The sequence below is a fragment of the Armigeres subalbatus genome, chromosome 3 (genome assembly GCF_024139115.2).
Source record: "Armigeres subalbatus isolate Guangzhou_Male chromosome 3, GZ_Asu_2, whole genome shotgun sequence".
NCBI lineage: Eukaryota > Metazoa > Arthropoda > Insecta > Diptera > Culicidae > Armigeres > Armigeres subalbatus.
This window is the reverse complement of record NC_085141.1, coordinates 270,212,757-270,220,979: the sequence shown is the minus strand read 5'-3', so window position 1 is coordinate 270,220,979 and position 8,223 is coordinate 270,212,757. Positions and strand designations below refer to the sequence as shown.

The window sequence follows — 8,223 nt, the reverse complement described above, 5'->3', positions numbered from 1 at the left end:
TGAATGATACCATCTGGCATCTTGTTGTCGTGGAACGTGCATATTTTTGTTTACGTCGCATTTTCTACCGTCCTGAGAGAGAATGAGAGAGAAATGTTGAGAGATTGAGTGAAATTTTGCTTAGGCCGGGAAATGGTTTTTGTGATATGCCGAATGGAAATCGCTATGACTGAAATGAGTGCTGCACCTCGTTAATTTAAATCAAATAAAAGCTTTCTTGAACGATATTTAGCACGAATAGCTATTTTTTAAGCAGAAGTGAACCCCAATGCAGTATTATACAGCCCACAAAATTCAGGAAAAGTTGCTTCCTGTCATAAATATCAATTGAATAATGCAGTCGTACGCATGTTAGGCCGGGAATGGGGTAAGAAACCCTATTCCGAATAATTTGTTTCGGAATTCTAAAAGAAACTATGCTGAAATTTTTTTTAAATTTCTTTTGGAAAATCAGAAGAATTTCCTCCTCGTCGTCGTCTCATGGGTAGTAATCTATTCAGCCAGGCATATCACATTAATTTTTTTTGGAAATTTCTAAGCTTTTCGCTACGTCAAGTTTCCAAGGGTTTTATATTTGTCTATGAAGTGATATGTTGTCCTTGGTTAATTGACGATCTTCGTTAAATATATGTTCGGCTACTTAAGATTTGAAATAATAATGTATACCTTTTTCCGCACAAAAGACCCCGTTGACGCCTTGGGACAATCTGTAGTTTTATCATGCCCTCACTGTGACAAAATCTACATAGGACAGACAAAACGAACACTAGACACGAGGTTCAATGAACATGTGGCAAACAACAAAGGCTTTAGATACAGTGAGGGCATGATATTTTATAAACTCCAGATTTTCCCAAGGCGTCAACGGTGTCTTTTGTGCTTCCAAGTAATGTTTGAAGTTGATTGTTCCTCCAGCTGAATATTAATTCGATACCAAATTTTCTTAGATTAGACCATTATCCAACTCGTTAATCAAAAAGATAAAAATCGGAAAAAATAAATTAATTTTTGAAGTATTTATTGCAATTAAGCAACAATTGAAAACGGTAACATTAGTTTCTACTGTTGAGTAAAAGCATATTTTTCTGTTTTTTATGCATGAAGTATTTTTCAGATCTAGAAAAATTCGTATCATACAAAAATAAAAATTAATAAAAAAAAAGTTTTAAATTTTATCTCCGTGGCAAACTAATTCTATTTGAGCGTGTAAATGTTTTGTTTGCAATATAGGCAAAATTTAAAAAAAAACTCGAACGATCAAAATGCAGGACTGCTTTCTGCTTTTTTGAATTCTGCTAGTTGTTGAATAGTGGATCATTGGCTGCTGTGCCGTGTAATGATGGTGAGCAGTGTTGTCCTATACTCTATGCAAAAAAATCTGCCCTTTGATTCTGCTCCATCTAATCGATTTTACAATCTTAACTAAGTAAGTGCAACTATTAGAAGGATATTTGAATTGCCTAAATGGCATGTAAAACTTAAAAAAATGCACGCCAGAGCCACAGGAGCGTGCGCGCTCAAAATACACTGGAGTGCATTATTTGACAGTTTGACATGACATTTAGATAATCCAAATATCTTTCTATTAGTTTACGTTTTTAATAATATTTTAACTTGTTTCTGTTCAGAACTATGAAGCTCACTAGAAACCGCTGCTTGCCATTCGTTTGTCACATCCTTCTTCTCCTTTTTCTTCATTGGCATTACATACCCCATTGGGACATTGCCGCCTCGCAGAGGTTTCTAAGGGGCCCCATACACGCTCCGACATGTTATACAACTTTGACTCAGCCCCTAGGAAATTTGGTTCGGTCGGCGTAAAGTTGGATCGTCTGTGGGCAAGTTGTACGACTGTTGGACAGTACAACTTGTCCACAGACGGTCCGACTTTACTCCGACCGAACCAAATTTGCTGGAGGCGGAGTCAAAGTTGTACAACATGTCGGAGCGTGTGTGGGGCCCCTAAGCCAAGTTACTATTTCTGCATTCGTATGTAATATGGCTAACATGATGATACTTTTATGCCCAGGGAAGTCGAGACAATGGTCACATCCACCGAATATAATAAGAGCTGATAGAGGTAACTTTTCTTTATATTTTTTGTGTGCTTTCGAAGAACATCGGCATTCTTTTATAATGTTCATCTTCCACAGGCGCAAAGCCACGCAAGTTCCAAAACATAGTTAACTAAGCTCAGTTCCAAAAGGATGCCGGAAGATAGCGGCCGCAACAGGCGCCGCCATTATTACAGTTAAACTACGAACACCACTACTTTTCACCAGCAGAAACACTTACGGCATGCTCAGCAAGTAGCTTTGAAAACGCAAGCACTTAACAATAGAATGAAATCATATTCTAAAATTAAGTTAAATTAAATTTTAAATCAAAGCAATAAAATAAATTGAGGAACATTTAATTGTATTGTATGTATTTCTATTGTAATATTAGTTTAAAATGTGTTTCTACTGTGAAACAATTTTTATTGTAAAGATACATAACAACCTCTATTTTTTATTGTAAAACTCCCATTTACCATTCATTTTATTATTTCATTTTATATTCTTTTTTTGAGGAATTTTTCTTAAATATTACGTGAATTTTTAAAAACTCCCACTTTTAATTTATTTTACGAGGTTACCCTCGTTGTAGCTCAATAAACTTCAAATCTGAAATGCAGCTAAATATGTCATTTGTTACTGATCACAGGACCTCAGTCATCCTCTGCAACTTAGCGGGTACTGTTGAGCACAAAATTTAGGTGAATTTGTCATTGAACACAGATGGGCTTACGGATTCACGGTATACATTTCATCTGTTGTGAAATGCACACGCTGTATGCGTGTTCACGTCAACTTACAAATACCAACTGCAGCAGTGGTGTGGGTTTTGTTATAGCCATGTGGAGGAATATTACTGGTGTCAGAGTATCTCAAATAGCAGGTAATGTACCATCAAACAAGTGCATGTGCGTTTGGTAAAGAAATACATACAAGTGATCGTCTTTTTCTTCTTTATTGAAATCAAACATTTTGTTGAATAATATTAATCCAGACTAAGTAACTTATGCTTGTAATTTTTTTTACTGCTGTGCAAAGTGCTACATATGATTTTATCCCTCACTAATATGACCAGCTTTTAGAATTTTCTTTTTCTTTTGTAATTTTTATTTATTCAACTTAGCTTATTTATTCAGCTTAATTATCTTTAGCTCGTCCAGTTCAAACCTTTGTAGGGATATGTGCCCGGACCATCATTATCATCGACTACGCTGGTACTTGATTATTACGCTGAGAATTTAAAATAAAGATTTTCTTTGTGTCAATTTTTGTCATATTGAAAGCAATGCGGCATGCATAAAATAATGGTTTCCATGTAGCGAGGATTAGGACGGCAATTGTCGCAGCCATTTTCGGACAATTTTTGCTAACATGATTGTGCTAAAACAAGATTAGTACTTTATAACCGATGTAAATACTTCCGGAACTGTGTCAGGTAAAAGTTTACCTCGCCATACTTTCTGTTCATCCACGTCGACAGGTTTGGATTTTGGAATGAGCCGGTAGGTTAACCCTCCTTTTTGCGTACTGTTCCACTCCTGCTGCCATATCACCATCGAATTAATTTTCACCACCATGAATTTTCACCATCTGGCGCTGTTGAAGGCGTTCTTCACATCTATCGTAACCACTGCGTAGTATCGATCTCTTCTTCGCTTCTGCTTTGATGCTTTCTCAACACTCTCGAGGACTGTCCAGATTGCATCCACTGTCGATACTCCTTTGTGGAATCCAAAATGAATCTTTGACACTCAACGCTCACCCTCCATACACTTCGTCAGCCTGTTGATCCTCTCCAGGAGTTTTTCAACTGTGTCTATCAGCTATATAGTCCTATATTAGGCCAAATTCTTCGGTGGCTGGTATTGGCCCTGGTTTTGACCGCAGTATCAGCTTTTAGGTCTTCCACATTTCTCGAAAATTACCCTCATCTAGGCTCTGGAGTACCATTCTGAACATGTTTGCATATGATAAAATCATAGCTTTCAGAGCCACGTTTGGTATTCCATCTGGATCGGACTGGACGTTTCCGGGCCTTCGCAGCTTCTGCTAGCTCGTCATTAGACACTTGCATACTTTCGCAAAGGGGCAGCAGGGACTATGTCCAAGGGCTTGACGATCCCTCCCCAGGCCATCTGCGAATTGTGGCGCCTGCCTAGGATGTGGTGGGGTTTGACAGTGGGCCCTGTTAAACCTCTATAAAAAGCTGCATGTATCCGCAAGTAGGCTCCGCCAAAGCGACCGTGTGCCGCTCAAAGCGCACAAGCCCAAGTCCTGGTGTTAGGTGCGACGTTAAACAGCCCTGACACGACGGCCCTCCGACGAGACAGGAGGTTTGCGCAGGCCCAATAAGCCGCCTTTAAAAACAACTATTACGAACGACATAGAAGATAATACGACTCGATACAATCGGCAACGACCTGAGCGACGAATAAAGGATCACGATTGGAAGCTTTGAACATGGAACTGCAAGTCGCTAGGTTTCGCAGGTTGCGACAGGATGATCTACGATGAATTACATCCCCGCAACTTCGACGTCGTGGCGCTGCAGGAGATTAGCTGGACAGGACAGAAAGTGTGGAAAAGCGGGCATCGAGCGGCTACCTTCTACCAAAGCTGTAGCACCACCAACGAGCTGGGAACCGGCTTCATAGTGCTGGGAAAGATGCGCCAACACGTGATTGGGTGGCAGCCAATCAACGCAAGGATGTGCAAGCTGAGGATTAAAGGCCCTTTCTTCAACTATAGCATCATCAACGTGCACTGCCCACACGAAGGGAGACCCGACTACGAGCAAGAAGCGTTCTACGCACAGCTGGAGCAGACATACGATGGATGCCCACTGCGGGACGTCAAAATCGTCATCGGTGACATGAACGCACAGGTAGGAAGTGAGGAAATGTATAGACCGGTCATCGGACCGGATAGTCTGCACACCGTATCGAATGACAACGGCCAACGATGCATAAACTTCGCAGCCTCCCGCGGAATGGTAGTCCGAAGAACCTTCTTTCCCCGCAAAAATATCCACAAGGCCAAATGGAGATCACCTAACCAAGAAACGGAAAAACCAAATCGACCACGTTCTAATCGACGGTAAATGCTTATCCAACATCACGAGCGTCCGCACTTAGGGCCCATTTACAAATTACATAACGCTTTTAGGGGTGGGAGGGTGTCTGTCCGAGCGTTACGGCCCATACAAATTTTAGAACCATTCCATACAAAAAACGTTACGAGGGGGTGGGTGGGGGTTAAAAGTGGTTAATTTTAGCGTTATGTAATTTGTGAATGAACCCTTACCGAATATTGAATATCTCACAGTGCGAATATTGAATCCGACCACTACCTCGTTGCAGTATGCCTGCGCTCAAAACTCTCGACGGTATACAACACGCGTCGAAGCAGCTAGGCGCAGCGTCTCTTGAAGATGGCTGGAGAGATATTCGATCCGCCATTGGTAGCACCGCAACCGCTGCACTTGGAACGGTGCCCCCGGATCAGAGGAACGACTGGTATGAAGGCGAATGTGAACAGTTAGTAGAAGAGAGGAATGCAGCATGGGCGAGATTGTTGCAACACCGCACGAGGGCGAACGAGGCACGATATAAACAGGCGCGGAACAGACAAAACTCGGTTTTCCGGAGGAAAAAGCGTCAGCAGGAAGATCGAGACCGTCAAGAGACTGAGCAACTGTACGGCGCTAATAACACACGAAAGTTCTAAGGGAAGTTAAACCGTTATCGTAAGGGCCACGTGCCACAGCCTGATATGTGTAAGGACATAAACGGGAACCTTCTTACGAACGAGCGTGAGGTGATCCAAAGGTGGCGGCAGCACTACGAAGAGCACCTGAATGGCGATGTGGCAGACGAAGATGGCGGTATGGTGATGGACCTGGGGGAACGCGCGCAGGACATAATTCTACCGACTCCGGATCTCCAGGAAATCCAGGAGGATATTGGCCGGCTGAAGAACAACAAAGCCCCTGGGGTTGACCAACTACCAGGAGAGCTATTTAAACACGGTGGTGAGACACTGGCTAGAGCGCTGCACTGGGTCATCACCAAGGTTTGGGAGGAGGAAGTTTTGCCGCAGGAGTGGATGGAAGGTGTCGTTTGTCCCATCTACAAAAAGGGCAATAAGCTGGATTGTAGCAACAACCGAGCAATCACATTGCTGAACGCCGCCTACAAGGTACTCTCCCAAATTTTATGCCGTCGACTAGCACCAATTGCAAGGGAGTTCGTGGGGCAGTACCAGGCGGGTTTTATGGGCGAACGCTCCACCACGGATCAGGTGTTCGCCATTCGCCAAGTACTGCAGAAATGCCGCGAATACAACGTGTCCACACATCATCTATTCATCGACTTCAAAGCCCCATATGATACAATCGATCGGGACCAGCTATGGCAGCTAATGCACGAACACGGATTTCCGGATAAACTGACACGCTTGATCAAAGCGACGATTGATCGGGTGATGTGCGTAGTTCGAGTTTCAGGGGCATTCTCGAGTCCCTTCGAAACCCGCAGAGGGCTACGGCAAGGTGATGGTCTTTCGTGTCTGCTATTCAACATCGCTTTGGAAGGGGTAATACGAAGAGCAGGGATTAACACGAGTGGTACAATTTTCAATAAGTCCGTCCAGCTATTTGGCTTCGCCTACGACATAGATATTATGGCACGTAACTTTGAGAAGATGGAGTAAGCCTACATCAGACTGAAGAGGGAAGCCAAGCGGATCGGACTAGTCATCAACACGTCGAAGACGAAGTACATGATAGGAAGAGGTTCAAGAGAAGACAATGTGAGCCACCCACCGCGAGTTTGCATCGGTGGTGACGAAATCGAGGCGGTAGAAGAATTTGTGTACTTGGGCTCACTGGTGACTGCCGAAAATGATACCAGCAGAGAAATTCGGGGACGCATAGTGGCTGGAAATCGTACATACTTTGGACTCCGCAAGACGCTCCGATCGAATAGAGTTCGCCGCCGTACCAAACTGACAATCTACAAAACGCTCATTAGACCGGTAGTCCTCTACGGACACGAGACCTGGACGATGCTCGTGGAGGACTAACGCGCACTTGGAGTTTTCGAAAGGAAAGTGCTGGGTACCATCTATGGTGGGGTACAGATGGCGGACGGTACGCGGAGGAGGCGAATGAACCACGAGTTGCATCAGCTGTTGGGAGAATCATCCATCGTTCACACCGCGAAAATCGGACGACTGCGGTGGGCCGGGCACGTAGCCAGAATGTCGGATAGTAATCCGGTGAAAATGGGTCTCGACAACGATCCGACGAGCACAAGAAGGCCTTCGCCTTAAGCGCAGCGGGCAAGGTGTATCGCTCAGGTGGAAGATGACTTGCGGACCCTCCGTAGACTGCGTGGTTGGCGAAGTGCAGCCATGAACCGAGCTGAATGGAGAAGTCTTTTATGTGCAGCACAGGCCACTCCGGCCTTAGTCTGAAAATAAATAAATAAATTGTTCAGAAATATAGAAGAATTCCTTCCAGAATCCCAAATAATTTCATTCGGAAACCCAGAGAAAGGACTTATTTGGATTTACGAACCGAGATATTTTGGTTTTCTGAACGGGGCTTTTCTTGGCTTTCGGAAGGAACTTTTCTGGGTTTTCGAACGATTCCGAACTGCAGTTCCGAACAAAATCCTGTTAGGGCTTCGGTAGGAAATCCCTTCTTAAGTATTCTAATGGGAATCCCTTGTCCAGAAGCAGAAAAAGATTCCGTTCAGAAGCCCAGAACGCTCCAATCGAAAGCCCAGAAATATTCTTTGGTAAGTCCAAAAGTATTCCGTTCGGGATTCTAGAATGATTATGTTCACGACGTGTCGACGTGTTGATGACTAGTCCAATCCGTTTAGCTTCGCTTTTCAGTCTGATGTAGGCTTCCTCCATCCTCTCAAAATTACGTGCCATGATATCAATGTCGTCGGCGAAACCAAATAACTGGACGGACTTCGTGAAAATCGTACCACTCGTGTCAATCCCTGCCCTTCGTATTACTCCCTCCAAAGCGATGTTGAATAGCAGACACGAAAGACCATCACCTTGCCGTAACCCTCTACGGGTTTCGAAGGGACTCGAGAATGCCCCTGAAACTCGAACTACGCACATCACCCGATCCATCGTCGCCTTGATC

The 8,223-nt window shown here is 43.7% G+C and overlaps 1 long non-coding RNA gene across 1 annotated transcript; it reads right to left on the bottom strand.

The window, feature by feature from the left end:
• Window positions 1-2,996: 2,996 nt before the first annotated feature.
• LOC134224237 (uncharacterized) lies at window positions 2,997-4,083 on the bottom strand. The gene is made up of 2 exons (XR_009982871.1): window positions 3,505-4,083; window positions 2,997-3,437 (listed from the first exon to the last, which is right to left on the bottom strand). It is a non-coding gene; the product is annotated as an uncharacterized LOC134224237 (long non-coding RNA).
• Between the last annotated feature and the right edge of the window lie 4,140 nt (window positions 4,084-8,223).